The sequence below is a fragment of the Danio rerio genome, chromosome 5, assembly GCF_052040795.2.
Source record: "Danio rerio strain M-AB ecotype USA chromosome 5, GRCz13ab, whole genome shotgun sequence".
Classification (NCBI taxonomy): Eukaryota; Metazoa; Chordata; class Actinopteri; order Cypriniformes; family Danionidae; genus Danio; species Danio rerio.
The window spans coordinates 11,743,196-11,762,583 of NC_141025.1; the positions used below are offsets into that span (position 1 = coordinate 11,743,196).

Genomic DNA, 19,388 nt, shown 5'->3' on the forward strand with positions numbered 1-19,388 from the left:
GTTTGGCGACCTAAAACATTAGAGGGTCACAACACATTTTTTGAGATGTTGACAGTCATATATATATGTCCCATGTTGCTAAAAGCACTATTAGGACACATTTATTTCATTAAAAAGTGAATATTAGATGTTTTTGCATTATTTCAAGCAAATTTGTTCTTCCGGTTTGAAAAGAAATTTTAAAGCTACGTCACGGCCATGAGAACCTTTTATAATTCCAGCACGTAGATTGGATGTTTAGCATGTAGTCTTGGAGTTTTCAGCATTAATTCATGAGAAAGACTTAGTTCGATCCAGTCAGCGTGATCTATTGTGAATGAGATGCAACTTCATTTATATAAATGATAGCTTCAAAGACCTTTTTTTTTTACCTGTTACAGTTCAGATGGCAGAAAGACAATATGTCATGTTGCCAACCATAATTAAAACAAGTGAAAGAAAAAGAATTGTTTAGAGACATGGGTCACTAGTGTTGTGATTATAAATGTGCTGAAACAAAGGTTTTGTTTCCATTTTCCTGCTATGAGGGCGCATCTAGACTCACGTGTGGATTACAGTGGTCTGCTAACATGCAACAAAAATATGTTTGTAAGGAAAATTTTATTTTACCCAAAAGCTTTTCGCATCTGAAAATGATGAAATGCTGATTTACCACTCGTCTCCTTTTGAAAAACACACGACTCCAGTTCTTGTTGATTGTCTTATCTCAATGAATTTGGTAAGTGTACGATCAATGTGCTTTGTTTATGTATATTCAGATGGCAAAGTTAGTTTGTGTCATCAGCAGTGCTCTTTCGGTTTTTAAAGACACACCGTAGTCAAAATGATTTTGTTACTAAGGGGGTTCATGGTCGTTTAATAATAAAAACCTTCATTTAAAAACTGTATGATGTGCTTACATGTCCGATCTTTGACTAATTTAAATTAGTTTGATGACGTGAAATATTAAAGTTGATGACATAAAAACTAAAATTCCAAAATCAGTAAGGGGATACATTTTTCACATTTTATTTTTGAATGATGCCTTCTTTCTAACAAATGGATAAAACCTAGTAGTTGGAAGTATACTGATAAATTTTAAACTTTCATTTGTATTCTGGGGCTACAATGTGATGTGCTAATTTTTTGTATGTATTTATTTTTTTAAAAACTTCATTTTTGTTTTAATATTAAATGAGTTTTATTCTAAATATCTTTCACCATTCATCTTGAGCATATACATTTGTTGACACAACATGAACTAGTTCAAAATATCATCAGCGCCATGGAATAAGAAAGTCAATGCGGTCAATTTTGATTTCATTTTGACTTTAACACCGGTACCCTTATCGACCACTTCACCTGCCCCTCCAGCTCCCTCTTTCACCCCTCTGCAGAGGATCTGAAAGCCAAGCACTGAATTTATCGAGCTGTTTTTGACCCCATTAGAGGTTTGAGAAGAGCCCAGCTATTTCACCTCCCCACTCTGGCTATGTGGATATAATCTCCTAATTACTGGAAGTCTATGTGATGTTTTTTTTTCAACACTGTAATTACATGTCCCCTTTCAGTTGTACGGAAGTGCATGTGTGTTTCATTAAAAATGATTTATAAAGTATTAGGTGAAGGTTCGGAGAGTTCCTTAATGGAATAAAACATGCCACAGTGCTTCATTTATTAGATGTTTGTCATGTTTATCTTTCACCTAATGTTAGCGTAAATGAGCTGTGTTTTGTCTGTTATCTTAAAGGTGTCTCAGTCTCGCTCATTTTCCGTTTTGCTTTCTTAAAGTGATAGTACATAAAGAAATACTCACTATTTACTCAGCCTCAAGTGTTTCCAAATCTTGAGTTTCTTTCTACACAATAAAACATAAAAGTCAAGACAACAAATATGTTTATGTTGCTTTAACTTATTTTTCATTCATTCATTCATTTTCTTTTCGGCTTAGTCCCTTTATTATTCTGAGGTCACCACAGTGGAATGAACCGCCAGCTTAGCCAGCATATGTTTTACGCAGCGGATGCCCTTCCAGCTGCAACCCATCACTGGGAAACACCCTTATACACCCATTCACACACATACACTACGGACAATTAGCTTACCCAATTTACCTATGCCACGTCTTTGGACTTGTGGGGAAAACTGGAGCACCCAGAGGAAACCCACGCAAACACGGAGAGAACATGCAAACTCCACACAGAAATGCCAACTGACCCAGCTAAAGCTCTAACCAGCGACCTTCTTGCTGTGAGGCGATCATGCTAACCACTGCACCACAGTGCAGCCCTTAACTTATTTTAATATGTTAATTATGTTTTGATGTTTCAGATTTTTTTTTAAGTTATTTAAAGTTAAACTTAATATTTCTAGTCAGTTTAATTGATGTAAGTTGAAATGACCAAAAACAATTAAGGCAGCAAAATGTTTTTATAGTGTTCTGCTAAACAAAAAAAGAAAATATTAAAAGGAAATCTAGAATTTAATAATGACAGAAACACAAATACTAATACTTTATCGGAATATCTTGTTTCATGTTTAACGAAAGAATTTGAAGGTTCGTAAGAAGTAAAGAGTTAATACATTATAACAAAAATCTCAGTTTTCTGTGAACTATCAAACTCAGTCTTATTCTGGTTAAGTACCCCTATATACATTTATGGAGAAAACAAAATACATCCAAGGACCTACTTTTATTTTTTTTGCAGTTTTTGTTTTCGCAAATCCACCAGAGGCCGCTATGTACGCTTTTTAAGATCTCAAATTTCTTTCGCGAGTGCTATTCGTGCCTGCTCTTCTCATGTAAATCCTGTCTGACTGACTGACCGACCGACCGACTGATCCCCAACCCACCCCCTTCTCTAAATCCAACTGATGGTGTTTTCAAAACCATATATGGACCAGCACCTAACCACTTCCTTAAAACCAACTGAAAGTGTTTTCAAAAGCAATCCAGAAAAAGCTAATTAAATTAAAATAAATTATAAATTATGATGGGTATTTGGCAATAATGAAATTAAGATAAAGGCTCTGCGGGATTTGTTTTGCCACTTCTCTTCACAATATTTCATTAAGGTGACAGTGAAGCTGAATATTAAAATAAAAATGTCAACATTATCATTGTCTACATTATGATTTTATGGTTTAATTAAAATGTATTTACCCTTTACCCTTTACTTATCGAACAGTTACCAATGCGTATTTAAATCCAAACTCATGCTTGTTAACATTACTTCACCTAGGAATTATAAGGTTCTATCTGCGTTCTGAATAATTTAGAGAAATTGAGCTTCAAAGTTATTGCATCCCATAGCAAACAGTATGTGTATAACATTTGTTTTTTAAATAAAGAGTCTAAAAATGTCAAAAAAAACTTAAAAAAAAAAAACATTCCATAAGTGAAGTTTATTTATAAACAAATTTCGAGAGGAACACGTGCTTATGATTGTTCACAGCTGTCCCAACTTTAGCTAATGACTGATTATCCTATCAGACGATCCTTAACTCACTATAAATAACCAGACTTTTCTCATCTCAATATCTTCGTCTTGAAGAAACCCCCCCACCCAACCCTTTCCCTCCTTTCAAACGGGGGTCTCGGTGGCCGGCGATTAGCGATGTTGCCTCACAGCAAGAATGCCCCTGGTTTAATTCCTTTCCAAACCAGACGGCATTTCTGTGCGGAGTTTGCTCGTTCTCCCCGTGGTCGCGTGGGTTTTCCTGTGTCCTCCGGTTTCCTCCCACAGTTCAAAAACAAGCACTCTAAACAATTAATCCAAATACTTTAGCTAAACTCTGAGTACACCTTTCAGCATCCATATCTGACACTTAGCTACAACAAGCAAGTAGGGGAGTCATCGAGATCTACCTGAGCTCATCTCCCCTCTCGCCTTGCAACGGGAGGGGGCCCAAAGCTCGAGGATCTTATAAGCTTAAGGCTCTCTCCCGGGACAGCACGCCAAACAAGCTTTATTATCAATCATCAGCTAAGTGTGAACTCTTGAATGTAAATAAGTTGTCAATTAATAAGAATATGTCAATAACTCAATTTTACCAAAAATGTCAGATAGAACCTTATCATTCTAATATGACGACTAATGTGCAGCGAGTTAACATAAGCTAACAATGAACAACAATTTTTTTTTCATTAATTAAAATTAAATTTGGTTTATGAATACTGTAATAAATGTTTGGTTCATGTTAATAAATACTGTAACATTAACTAATATAATCTTACTGTAAAGTGTTACCAATATAAATATAAACATTTTACTGAAAATAGATAACCTATAAATAGCAAACCTAGAGAACCAGTGAAAAAACTTTTATTTTTCAGAGCTGTCACACTCGAGAAACTCAAGAAATACTGCCCTTATTAAAAAGTCTTTATTTTTGAAGTATTGATCCTAAAAAAGAGGAATCGTACCACCTTTAACAATGCGGTATCACACTGCTTTTTTAGTACCAATATATTGTGCAACATTAGTCAGAAATAATGATTCAAAGTGTATTTTATATAACATGCAAGTCTGCTGCTTGCGCTTTTCCCAGAAAGCAAGACTGCACATTCAAACCGCCAGCAGACTTACAAGTTACCGAGAACCTTTACAAACCAAGAAACAATGTGTCCTTAATTTGTGTGCGGTTAGGGCATAAGGTCAGAAAGTCTAGTTCTGTTTCTACCTCAATTTGTGTGCAGTAAAGAGCTCAGCCTGTCCGGATCTGTCTGTACCTGTCTGTCTCTCCGCCAAGGCCGTGTTCGTGGAGTCTGTACACTGTCAAGGCTTTCCTTGGTTCAAGGCTGGTGACAGTAGTCAGCTTCTCCTCTGTGCATTCTCTATTTACTGAAAGCTGGCATTCTAGATGACTGTTTTGTGCTCAATTTTTATCCACTGGGTTGTTACTATTGGCTCTAGCCAGCAACCAATCAGCCCTACCAACCACTCAAAACATCCTAACAACAGTACAGCAGCCCTAACAACCACCAAGAATACCCCAGCCATCACTTAGCAATCCGGCGAAGCTGCTTGCAATAGCAAAGCAACACTAAAAACTTCTCAGAATACCCAAACAACAGCATAGCAACACTAACAGCCACCCAGAACTACATCAACACAAAAAAATACCATGAACATTTTACAAATAGCTTAACAGCACTATCAACATCTACCAAACACCCTACAAAACAAACAGAACACCAGAATATCCCAACATAGCATAGTAACACTAACAATCACTTCAAGCACCCTAACAATTGCCTAACAACAACCCAGATCAGCATCTCTATCAACAATCCAATTGTTCTTAATAACTGATTAGCAACATGTCAAGCCACCCTAGCAACAGCATAACATCTCTATAAAACACTAACAACCATTTAGCCAGAAAACCATAGCAACTCTAACTAAATCAACAATCACCTAGAATCATCCTGCAACAACTTACCAATCACCCAGAACAGCCTAGCAACAACATACAATCTAAAAATGTTGTAACCCAACATTGGGTCAAATTTGGACCAAACCATTTCTGTGTTCATTTTCAAATTAAATTTAAATGACACTTTTAACCCAATGGATCGGTCCACATTTGACCTTACATTAAGTTACAACAACCCAGAATTGTATAGAGTGTCACATCTATATCAGCAATACAACAATCACTCAGAACAACAGTTCGAAACACCCTCCCAACAACAACCCAGATCAACACAGTAATGGCATATCAACTACCCAAAAACATTATCAACCACTTAGCAAACACTCGGAACACCCAAGCAACAACATAACATCTCTTTCAATCATTCAAACCATCTTAACAACTGCTTAGCAACAACTCGGATAACCCTAGCAACAGCATATCATGACTATAAAACACTCACACCATAAAACCATAGCAACAACATACTGTAACTACAACAATCACCCAGAATCTCCCTACAGCAATACAGTAATCACACCGAACACCCTATCAAAAACCATGGGAACTCCATTGACGCAAACAACCTAATGATAACTGCTTAGCAACAACCCATATCAATACAGCAACAGCATGTCAACCACACAAAACACCTACACAACCACTTAGCAACCACCCAGAACATCATAGCAACAGCAAAACATCTCTACAAATCCTCACAATTATGCGCAACAACATATTAAACACCCCAACCACCTTAACAACCACGCAACATACCATAGCAACAGCATAGTATCTCCTTTCAATCATCCAGACTATAGTACAAACTACTTAGGAACAACTCAGACCACCCTAGCAACAATGTAACTTTCCATAAAACACTCTATCAGCCACTACAGCAACAGCATCGACAACAACAATCACACAGAATGTTAGACAGAATTAATTAGTTAATGTAGTCTGTTGTTTGATGATGATGTTATGCTGTTGCATATTAGGGTGTTTTGGGTGATTGATAAGAGACGTTATGTTGTTGCTAGGGTGTTTTGGTTAGTTGATTAGTGATTGTTAGGGTAGTTTGGGTTGTTTGATGAAGATGTTATGCTGTTGCATATTGGGGTGCTTTGGGTGATTGTTAAGAAATGTTAAGCAGTTGCTAGGGTGTTCTGTTTGGTTAGTAAGTGGTTGTTAATGTAGTCTGGGTTGTTAGATGAAGATGCTTTTCTGTTGCATATTAGAGTGTTTTGGGTGATTGATGAGAGACGTTATGTTGTTGCTAGGGTGCTTGGTTAGTTGATTAGTGGTTGTTAGGGTAGTCTGGGTTGTTTGATGATGATGATGATGATGATGTTATGCTGTTGCATATTAGGGTGTTTTGGGTGATTGTTAATAAATGCTATGTTGTTGCTATGGTGTTCTCTTTGGTTAATAAGAGGTTGCTAGGGTGGTCTGGGTTGTTGGATGAAGATGTTATGCTGTTGCATATTAGGGTGTTTTTGGTGTTTGTTTAGAGATGTTATGTTGTTGCTAGGGTGTTCTGGTTAGTTGATTAGTGGTTGTTAGGGTAGTCTGTGTTGTTTGATGAAGATGTTATGCTGTTGCACATTAAAGTGTTTTTGTTGATTGTTAAAAAATGTTATGTTGTTGCTAGGGTGTTCTTGTTAGTTGATTAGTGGTTGTTAGGGTAGTCTGTGTTGTTAGAGGAAGATGTTATGCTGTTGCATATTAGATGCTTTGGGTGATTGATAAGAGATGTTATGTTGTTACTAGGATTTTCTGTTTGGTTAGTAAGTGGTTGTTAATGTAGTCTGGGTTGTTAGATGAAGATGTAATGCTGTTGCATATTAGGGTTTTTTGGGTGATTGATGAGAGATGTTGTTGCTAGGGTGTTCTGTTTGGTGAGTAAATGGTTGTTAGGGGAGTCTCGGTTGTTTGAGGATGATGTTATGCTGTTGCATATTACAGTGTTTTGGGTGATTGATGAGAGATATGTTGTTGCTAGGGTGTTCTGTTTGGTGAGTAAATGGTTGTTAGGGGAGTCTCGGTTGTTTGAGGATGATGTTATGCTGTTGCATATTACAGTGTTTTGGGTGATTGATGAGAGATATGTTGTTGCTAGGGTGTTCTGTTTGGTGAGTAAATGGTTGTTAGGGGAGTCTCGGTTGTTTGAGGATGATGTTATGCTGTTGCATATTACAGTGTTTTGGGTGATTGATGAGAGATATGTTGTTGCTAGGGTGTTCTGTTTGGTGAGTAAATGGTTGTTAGGGGAGTCTCGGTTGTTTGATGATGATGTTATGCTGTTGCATATTATGGTGTTTTGGGTGGTTGATGAAAGACGATATGTTGTTGCTAGGGTGTTCTGCTTGGTTAATAAGTGGTTGTTAGGGTATTCTGGGTTGTTTGATAATGATGTTATGCTTTTGCATATTAGGGTTTTTTAGGTGATTGATGAGAGATATGTTGTTGCTAGGGTGTTCTGTTTGGTGAGTAAATGGTTGTTAGGGGAGTCTCGGTTGTTTGATGATGATGTTATGCTGTTGCATATTTGAGTGTTTTGAATGATTGTTAAGAGATGTTATGTTGTTGCTATGGTGTTCTGTTTGGGTGATAAGTGGTTGTTAATGTAGTCTGGGTTTCTGATGATGATGTTATGCTGTTGCATATTATGGTGTTTTGGGTGGTTAAGATATGTTATGTTGTTGCTAGGATGTTCTGTTTGGTTGATAAGAGTTGTTTGATGAAGATGTTATACTGTTTCTAGGATGCACTGAATTGTTGCTAAGTGGTAGTTGATGTTGTGCACTAGCAGCTGACACTAGAGTCTGTAGTCTTCGGTATGTTTAACACCCTATGCTGGTAATGTACAACTGAATGCCACCTGGAACAGGAGGGGTTACATCTGCACTATAAGATCTGGAATGGCCCAGAAAACTCCATTACCATGCACCAGAACATCTGCTTCAGTTCACCTCATTCACTCCTCTTAAACACCCTTCACCTTGTGCACAGTGTATGAAAAATTACCCACAACAATAATGCCATTCGTTCTATAAAGGTGGTGATATGCTCCATATGCGCCGTATGATCATGTGCAAGAAACAGCCATGTTGTTTCTCACTGTCTGCCACACTTTGGTACTCCTCAAACAGACAAATGAGTGTCTAAATATCTTTTCCCGTACAGGCCTGACTCTTGATGTAGATTAATTGCTTGTTGCAAACGACTCTTATGATGAAATGCAAGATCTTTTGTCTTCTATTCTGTTTCACGCTTTCTTTTGTTTCATTTTATTATGGTATTTTTCTTCCCCAGTGGGTATATCAACCATTCACTTTGTGGCTTTGTTTCTCAGTCTAGCGATCTGTCTGTCTCTCTCCTTGTCGATCTGTCTGCGATTCTTTTTCTATCTAACTCATTGATTTTTCTTTTCCCGAAGGAGAAAAGAAAAACGTCTAAGATGAGCAATGCTTGCACTTCTGAAATTTATTAAGAAGCTGGGTAAAAGGAATCAGTACTTTGTTGTTGTTGTTCCAGAAAAAAAACAAATATCTGTTTAAAACAACCATTTGCTTTTTCAGAGAATGTTTTGTTCCCCACCTAAAGAGAAAATTATTTAAAGCCTGAAGAAAGCAGCAAAAAAAAAAAAGATAAATTCTGCTCTTAAATGCACCCTTTGTCCACGTTTCATTAAATTCCCAATGTGATTCAGCGGTATCAGTTAGCAGAGCATGAATCAATATCAGTGTAATACGCTAAGGGTTTGTGTGATATCTGAATTGTGTTTGTTTAGAGATGTGTATGAAAAATAAGATCCTCAAGATCCCAAACCTCAGCAAATTCTTCGAAGTCTACAGAAAAATCATAGTGTGTTCATGCCTTATCTCCCTCGCTCCCTTGAGGACCAGATTAATGTATTAATATAAAATGTGCCCATGTCACTTTTCACCCCAAAATCAGAAGACACCAAAAATTCATTACATTTAGAATAATAAAATCAAGACTTGCTTCATGGTGACACAGTGGGTAGCACATCGCCTCACAGCAAGAAGGTCGCTGGTTCAAGACCCTCAGTCTAGGGTCAGTTGGCATTTCTGTGTGGAGTTTGCGTGTTCTCCCAGAGTCCAAGTGAGTTTCCTCCGGGTGCTCCAGTTCCCCCCACAGTCCAAAGTAGTGTATGAGTGTGAACGCAAGAGTGTATGGGTGTTTCCCAGTGTTAAGTTGCGGCTGGAAGGGCATCCGCTGTGTAAAACGTGTGCTGGATAAGTTGGCGGTTCATTCTGCTGTGGTGACCCCTGGTGATAAAGGGACTAAGCCGAAAAGAAAATGAATCAAGACTTCTTGTGCGTTATGCAGTTTTCATGACAATGACCGTACAAACAAACTAACACCCCTTAGGTTTCACCGAGGAATAACCAAGAACATTTTATAAACAGCATAGCAACCACCCAGAACATATTAGTAAAAGTATGAATCTCTTTTTGAATAAATCATCAGTCAATAGTGAATGATTCAAGCATCGTCACCTTTATTGCCAAATGACTCAGCTGTTTTGAATGAATCATTTGAATTAATTATTACATGAATCACTCATTAAGTTGACACCCACTGGCAGTTTCAGTATGATATTTATTTACAGTTTTTTACAATGGCTATGACACTTTTTTCAATACATTTAACAAGTTTGCTAAACTCTTAACGCAGCAACACACCTAACACACACAATTGGCAAAACAGTTAATTTTATGCTCAAAATCACACATTATAAACTAAACCTCTAAACTACTTTTCAAATTACAATAATAAACGAACACACTACACCATGTCTAACAAAACACTGCATTCATGTTTCATAATGAAATTATTGTTCAAAACACTAACACATGTTCTCTTCCAACATAAACATTCAGTCAATCAGAACACACTGACAATAAAAACACTATCATCAGCTGACATTACAGAAACTCCATTAGTTTATGTGTCAGCTCTGCCCTTATATTTGAAGTCTCGTTACAGTTTTGTTTCGTTGGGTTAAGTAAATGCATGCATTTTCTTTCGTTTACGGCAAAAATTCTATACAAAACGAAGAAAAAAATAGCTTTATAAAATTTACAGTTTATGTAAAAAAAAAAAATACAGACACAGAATTTCTGCAGTACAGACTTTTTTTGCAGAAGGACATCACTGCAAACAGAAAAAGCACCACAATTATAATAAAATAACAAAGTAATCTTCTATACTGCCCGGTCTTTTGCCACATGTTCTCATCCACATTATACTTGATATCTTCTGTGGCCCGGCACGGTAACTGTGGCCCTTTGGCCTATTATGTTTTTCCTATGGCGACATCCCCAGCCTTGTCAACATTGAAAATTTCATGTGGTACTTGATTGGCCTCTAACTTCATGACTCTCTGAAAGTAATTAGACACAGTGTATGCAAATCCTGTACTGTATATGTACTGTATGTACTAATGAACTCCAGGTGTAAAGAGTAGTTTACTGCAAAACACACTGTGTATAGTACAGTAATGACTGTATTGCATAATCTTACATAGACGTATTGGTGACAGAGTTTTTTGATGCGCTCACTGTTCCTTTCAAAAACCTCAAGAGTCCTCTATTAGAACATACTGTATGATCATGTGATTGGAAAAACCAGAACAAGACATAAGTGTGCTTTCTATATGGGAATCAGCTGTCATATATATATATATATATATATATATATATATATATATATATATATATATATATATATATATATATATATATATATATATATATATATATATATATATATATATATATATATATGAAAGACTCATATTGCGGTTTATATATATATATATATGTTTTTTTTTCAGTTGCCAATGAGAAACAGCATATTGCGGTTATACAAATAAATAAATAAATATATATATATATATATATATATATATATATATATATATATATATATATATATATATATATATATATATATATATATATATATATTATATATATTTATTTATTTATTTATTTATTTATTTATTTATATAACCGCAATATGCTGTTTCTCATTGGGAATTGAATAAAATACAGGGAATAAATTTGTGTTTCAATTCACAATTAGAACAGCTGTTCACTATGACTTTATCCTATATAATTTCTGTTTAGAACATGGTGTTATCTGTTCTGACATACTGTGTTAAAGCATTTGTAAATTTGACTGTAAAATTACATTGTTTTGTTCTTGGTTGTGCTTGTGTGTAAAAGAAGTTAAAGCATTTTAAAATTGTGTTAACTGGATGCATTTTGTGTCAAAACAACAAGAAATGTGTTAATTGTATAGCCCATGAAGACGGAGGTTGTGCTAATTGTGTTAAGAGTTTAGGAAACTTGTTAAATGTATTGATAAAAGTATCATAGCAATTGTAAAAAACTGTAATTATGACAAGCCCAAACCAGGCTAAATACTCTCAGCAAAATATAAATTAGCAACAGCGTTTTAATTAGCAATGGCATTCATTGGTTATTCATGACATTCTAAGGTATGTTATTACCAGATAATAACAGTTTAAACTAATAACAAAGACTCATCGGGGTATTTCGAATCCTCTTGCCCATTAGTGAATATGTTCATATCCATGCAAATGTTCTGCTGCTGTTTTTTTTTTTTTTTTAGCTGTTTGGCACCATCTTGTGACTAAATGTCCCGTAGGTTAGTCTATGCTCCATTCAGTCGTTTTTGTTTCTGTCAGCTTTGCATTTAATTAAAAAGTTAAAAAACTATTAACTCTCAGAACAATGTTCTGTAATAACTAACCATGTATTAAGCGGAAAAAAGTACATCCAGGCAGGTGTTTTCATAGAAAGTCTTATACAGAATCTGTTTTGCAAAATGTTGCTGATAAGCCTTTCAGGTTTTATTATATATTGTGATAGCAACTCACTGGATTTACTTCCCTCATTCTCCCTCATGTGGTTTCAAACCTTTATTGGTTTCTTTCTTCTGCTGAACACAAAATAAGATATTTGAAAGAATGTTGGTTGCTGGCACCTATCGACTTCCATAGTAGGGAAAAAAGATTTCTATGGAGGTCAATGGCTGCCAGGATCCAGCATTTTTCAAAATATCCTCCAAAAATCTGTAACAGGTTCTGTATAACAAAAGTGTCAGTTCATTAGGGGTGTAAAAGAACACGATTCGAATCCGTGATTCGTACGGATCCCAACCCACGTTTAGGAACACCAGCGGATTAATACATTTTGTTTTACTTGTAGATTAATCTTAAATTTGTAATGATTGCAGAGTATCACCTATCACGTAATTCAAATCACATGTATAAAAGCATTTATACTTTCCTGTAAAATATAAGGATGGAAGAAGTTGTGCTAGGTCATTCAGGATGTGGTGGGTTTCTTAGGTTATTAAAGGGGTTTTCTGTCACAAATTGTTTTGCCTGCATTAATGCATTCAGTGCTAGCTGCACAAACAATCATTAAAAGATTAATTATAAATGATGGTGATTTACATATTTTTCTTAATCCTTCAAATCGCTGCATTCTGTGTTTGAAAAACTCAAAAATCAAGAAATAGATTCAGTCTTTAGTTTTTTGAGTTAGTTATGAAGTTACAAACAGTCAAATAACACAGAAATACTGGGATAACAGTTTATAGATATAACCACTGATATTTATGGTAAGGATTACAATCATCGTCCTATGCATTTAACTTGACGCTCAAAAATTTAAGTTGTAAGCAGCAATTACATCATTTAACCAATAGGTGGTGACAACCAGCCATTAAAAATATGCCACTGAATAATCCTTAAAAATGATCCATCTATGAAACTGAAGTTAATAGTAGCAGTGAGTTTTTCACAGTGCTGAATATTTTGCAATTTATTTTTATTCAGCTGATTATTTCTTCATTTTATTTATTATATTTTTAAATATGTTTTGTAATAAGGGAAAGCTAAATGCATTTGTTTGCTCCCATTTTTGGCTGATCCAAAAATGGTCTGATCCGTGACAAAACAAAAAAAGCGTAATGTCATCCGAATCATGAGATTTATTTATTTTTTTAACAAATTAGTTTTTTGTAAATTGATCAAATGTGTGTGTTACCAAATGGCAACACTGTGCAATAGTGGAACATGCAATATTGCGATGGGTTAGTTGGCTAGCAAGGTCAGCTGTGAACTATTAAGTTGTAACAATAACAACATGATTGCTAGTAATATAATGTTGATTAGTCATGAGTTAATGGCATTTGCATTATGGATAAAATATTTTTATTAGCAATACTACTTTTGAATAGATATGAATACAGAACACAGTGTATTAGCGAACACCACCATGTTCTATGGTAAGTGAAAGAATGAAAGGACAGAACTGGCTCTTCCTGCAGATGAAAGTGAGGGTGAGATGGGTTTTAGTGACCATGAGAATGATGCAGACTGGACATCTGCATCTCAGATGCAGATAAAACAGGCATAGTATAGTATATAGTATAATATATATAAACATTGTTAGCTAGTAACTACATTGTCCTCGCACATCTTGACTACCAACCATGAAGAACATCCGAGCAGTAACAGAACAATCTGAAAAACAATTTTAAACAGAACTGCAAAACCTCCCTTGGCAAGCTCCCAAACACTAAAATTAGGCTTGATATTTTCACAGTATCCACTTGGGTCATTTTCCAAGTCAGCTTTGTTTTGACTAGTTTAAAAAAAAGCAAAAATAAACACACACATACACACTCCAATTTTCCGATTGCATTGAATTGAACAACAGTGTTTAGCTTAAAACCAAAAGAACTAAATCTATATCATAAAGAGCGTCTGTCAGAGTCTGAATCGGAAGGCATCGAGGCTCTCGCACTAATAGCGCTGATGTCTAAAAGAGATGCTGAAAGATTGTCACTAATGGATCTGTGGTGTTAAAGGTCTAAAACATTACTGTTGTCTGAGAGAAAAAGGAAGAGGGATAAAAAAAAAAAGTGGCAGCGAGTGGAGAGAAACAGAGAGTAAAGGTGGCTGGAGAGCACTAAACAAAGACACGCGAAGAGAGGAATGGTGAGAGGAGGAGAAACGACACTGACTTATTGTCCAGACAAAGGCTCCAGTCATGCACCTAATTTAAGGTCGTCCTGGGCTCTGTCTAATTAACTATTTACCAGCTCATCCATCACCAGCTCTATTCAGCTACTCTCCTCTCCAGATTAAAGGATAAATGTTTCATTACCATGGGCGTGTGTTCGGCTAAAAACGGCCGCTAGATGTAGCGTTCATATTGGAGTTTTGTAATGAGAAAAAAAGAGAGGTTGAATCCCCATTAATTAATCTTTCTTCGCTGAGAAAGCTTTGTGCACTAAAACATGGTACATACAGTAATCAAAGAGTGAAATTTCATACCTTTTAAGACCTTTTTAAGGCTCTCTTTATACATGTTAAGACCTCATCGCCACTTTAGATTTCAACCGCTAACATTGGCAACATTTTAACTTACTAACCCAGGCTCATTATTGATACGTTCCCCTGTATAAATTTCTGGAGAGCATCAAATATGTTCCAGGATGTACTTTTTTTTCAGTTTTTGTTTTCGTGAATCCACAAATCCACAAAAGCCATTTTTTCTTTTATATGGAAATTCCTGAAACCGTTTAATCTGAAAGAGAGCCGGACTAAAAAAAATAAATAAATAATAAAAAATAAAAAAGAAGTGATATTAATCTGAAACAAATTTAACATAAAAGTGATTTAAAACTGATTGTCATTCTCTAAATTCTCAAATGACATATCACTAGAAAGCCCAGGATGTTCCCTGAACAGTACAACAGAACTTGACAGAGTAGCTCAAAAAAATTCAAAGAAAATTCATGAAAACAAAATGTTCACTACAGTGGACACAAGTCAATGGGCGGGATCTCAAGAGGATATACATATTTTTATTCCTTATTTGTACAGTTTAAAAAGTCAACAATGCACATACTGAACATCTTGATGTATCTACAGTGCTCAACATATACGAGTACACCCCTTACAAATATCTCAGTTAAATTAATAATTTCTATAGGAAGCTTTACAATATTATATTCATGCATCTACATTAGATTAGTAAGAACTGAAGGCTAATCCGGAGCTAATCTAACAAAATAACTTACAATAACGGTCCAAAATTAGTATACCCAAATTTATATTAGGGGAAAATATTAAATAAAAAAATGTAAAAAGAGCAAAACTCAAGAGAGATAAAAAAGCAACGTGAAAATTTGAGAAACAAATAATTTAAATTGTGCTCAAATTTTGTAGTTTGTAATTTCGCATGAACTTAAATGTATTGTCTTTCTATTTCTAGTTCAGTGACTTATTTAATTTTTTAATAAATATATTTGTTAAATATATCAGTTTTGTTTAAATGCACCTAAATATATTATCCACGTTCACTTAAAAATGGATAAAAAATATTCATTTTCAAATCAGGAGCTACTCATTTATGTTGAGCACTGTATATACCTTCAAAATTTTGTAAAGTTTACTTTATTTTCCACTTATTTAAAGAGCCACTATTATACATGAAATAGGGTCATATTTTAATTGTAAGGGTCTCCAACAACAGTCTAATATGCATGCAAGGTCAAAAAACACTTTCATTATCTTATAATCTGCATTTATTTTTACCTAATTATCCCAGCGACTCCCATATGAATCCTTCAGTGATTCATTTGTTCCCAAACCCCTCCTTAGCGCGAAGCTGATCTGCGCTGATTGGACCGATAACAGTCTGTTGCGATTGGTCGACACTGACAGCCTTCTGCGTGAGACAGAGTGAAATGCCCAGCAGCTAATCATCAACATAAAAGTAGTCACAGTGCATACACGCTCGATAGTGTAAGGCGTGGATTTTAGCTGCCAGTGGGTGAATGTAAATACAGACGATGGACTTGAAAATACCGACGACTAACTATTTTATTGAGCAAAAAACTCCAAGAACTGGCGAGGAGATCTCCTAACTTGTCACACTCTACCTGCTCTTTTCACATACACACACACACACACACATTACCCTCCTCCTCGGAGGACACAACACACGCACAAACACACACATTAACCTCCTCCTCAGAGGACACAACACACACACACACACACACACACACACACACACACACACACACACACACATACACATTACCCTCCTCCTTGGAGGTCCATAAACAAAGCGGCACACATTGCATTTTCAACGTGCCTTTACACGATTAAAACGATACACGATATGAGAATATAGCGAGTTAACCTGATACAGTACACGTGGTTACAAGTAACAAATCACAACTAAATACATTTGCAAGTTAGAGTAAACGAGGCAACAACTTTAATCGCACGTAACGTTACTTACACTTGTGAAATGGAGGAAGAAACCGATCCATGTTTGACATAGTCCATCAGTACTCTTTACTGATCCTTCCTTTAACAAACGGCCGATGAAGTCTTTGTAAGCATGTAGTTTCCAGAAGCACTCAAACTGCTCAAGGCTGGGCTATATTGCTGAGGTTTCATCTTTGGGTAGAGACTCAATAATATCCATCTGCACAGCGTGACTTCATTCGACCGGCGTGTGTGTGTGTGGGGCTTTTTTTCTGTGTTAGAGGGCGGGGCCACAGGTTTCAAATCTCCCGGGTTTGAGCGCGCAACTGTTTCATGGATATGTCATCGCGAAACACCTAATGACTCGTTATCAAGATGACTCGTTATCAAGATGACTCGTTTGAAGCACTATGAGTCGACTCTTTTATTGATGTTTTAAACATTAAACACTGTACACTTACATTTTTAAGCCTTAACTGGATATTTTACTTCACTTACACACTGTGTTACACACTACACTAGCACAATAGGGGCTCTTTAAATGTATTTCGGTGTTCTTGTGTTGATAAGTATGCATGTACTTTATGTATCCTGAGCTTATGAAAAAAAAAAAAAAAAGAACACACCAAAAAGTCCTACGCTTGCAGAATAAATCTCACTCTGATTCTGATTCAGAATGGCGAGTGCAGCCTGGCTCACTTGTTAGCGTAAAGATCTCTGTGTTTGCTTTGAAAGGGAGAAAGTAGTGTTTGTCTGGAGTTAATCCTCAGAGGGACGCTTTATTGCATGTCCACCTCTTGTCAATTACGCTGTGAGTTTCGAGGCGGTGTGTTTGCTGCAATTAGGTCCTCCTCCCAGGCGCGATCTGAAATATATTTACATATTGTAGTTTATGTAGAATTAAATGCAGACAAAAGTTGATGATCAAACGTATACCTGTGCTGGAGGAGCACTAATTAATACTGAAATATGTAATTATGTTGAACACAGCTGGACGGTGTAATGTATACAGTGTATATATGAAGTAATGGAGGCATTGTGTCGACTTTGCTTTACCAGTCCTACATTTGGATTGTAGATGTATTTAAGCAAAATGTTTATGTATGAGTATGGTTTATGTTTATTTACTAAAAAAAATTTATTTTTTATTTCATCACTTTCAAAATATTGTGATTTACCACAAATTATTATTACAAAGTTTTAGAATTAAAAATGTATTTAAATTTTACTGTGATTTTGACAAAAAATCTGCATGAAATAATTTACCAACATGTTAGCATGTACCAAAATCTTTCTGAAATTTTCCTAACTATTGGTGCTCTGAGAACATTTTTTTGTTCCAGTTTTCAGTTTTTGTGCAGTTATCATATGCTTATTTTCATTTATCGTTAGTCTTGAACCTTTTATTGTTTATCATTTAAAACAGAATACTTGAATAATGGCTGCTGTGTATTTTAACATTCAGCCATCTCAGGAATAAATAACACTTTAAATATTTATTAAAATATAAAATATCTTTGAATTAGCAAAATTTAACGTTTTGATTATTTCAATTTAAAATGTTGCAGAGAGAATACTAGTTAAAATATAATAATAATAATAATAATAATAATTATTATTATTATTATTATTATTATTATTATTATTATTATTATTATTATTAATAAAAATCAAATATATTTTACATTTTAATCAATTTATTTTAATAAATAAGTTGTGATTGTTTTAATTAATATTTTATTAGTATAAATAAAAATTAGAATCTAATTTGATCATCATAATTATTATTATACCTCTCTGTATGTAATTAAGACACAGTCACTTTATAATATTTAGCATATTAACAGACTTTTTGCACTATATACATACTGTTTACCATTATACTATATACTGGATTGCATCTGCACAACACTGATTTGCACTCCTTGCCATGTGCCCTTTATTGTGTTGTTTACACACTTTTATTTTTTACCTATCTTTTTAGATTATATTATATGTGTAATTGTATAGTAATCTCTTTTTAAAATTTTACTTTTTGTATTAATATTATATGTTAGGCACCTCGGGTCTGGAGTAACTCAATTTCGATTCTCTATATGTCCTGTACATGTGGTGGAATTGACAATAAAGCTGACTTTGTCTTTGATTATTATTGTTATAAATATTATGTTTTATTAATATTATGTTTTTATTATTTAATTAACAATTTTTTATTGGAAATAATTATGAGAATAAAATTTTTATTATTAATATTATTATTAATATTGTTATTATATTATTGTTATTGTTATTATTATGATTATTATCAGCATTATTATTATTATTATTATTATTATTGTTATTATTATTATTATTATTATTATTATTATTATTATTATTATTATTATTATTATTATTAGCATTGTTATTAAGTTTTTATTATTTAATTAACAATTTGTTAGTGCAAATAATAATTCAAATAAAATGTCATCATCATTGTTATCATTAACATAATTATTATTATTGTTGTTGTTATTATTATTATTATTATTATTATTATTAAGTTTTGATTATTTAATTAACATTTTGTTAGTGTAGATACTAATTAGAATTAAATTGTATTATTATTATTATTATTATTATTTTTACGTTT

At 34.5% G+C, this 19,388-nt stretch overlaps 1 protein-coding gene and 1 long non-coding RNA gene across 7 annotated transcripts in view; one reads left to right on the forward strand and one right to left on the reverse strand.

Moving 5' to 3' along the window:
- The window catches only part of LOC137495558 (uncharacterized), a 386,993-nt gene that overhangs the window by 150,129 nt on the left and 217,476 nt on the right, over positions 1-19,388 (forward strand). The window contains exon 4 of one of the 6 annotated variants that reach the window (XR_015490861.1): positions 16,139-17,358. The exons of the other annotated variants lie outside the window; for them this stretch is intronic. This is a non-coding gene — a long non-coding RNA (uncharacterized LOC137495558). Of the gene's footprint in view, positions 1-16,138; positions 17,359-19,388 lie in introns of those variants that run through there. 6 annotated transcript variants of the gene reach the window in all.
- The window catches only part of rtn4r (reticulon 4 receptor), a 175,770-nt gene that overhangs the window by 145,027 nt on the left and 11,355 nt on the right, over positions 1-19,388 (reverse strand).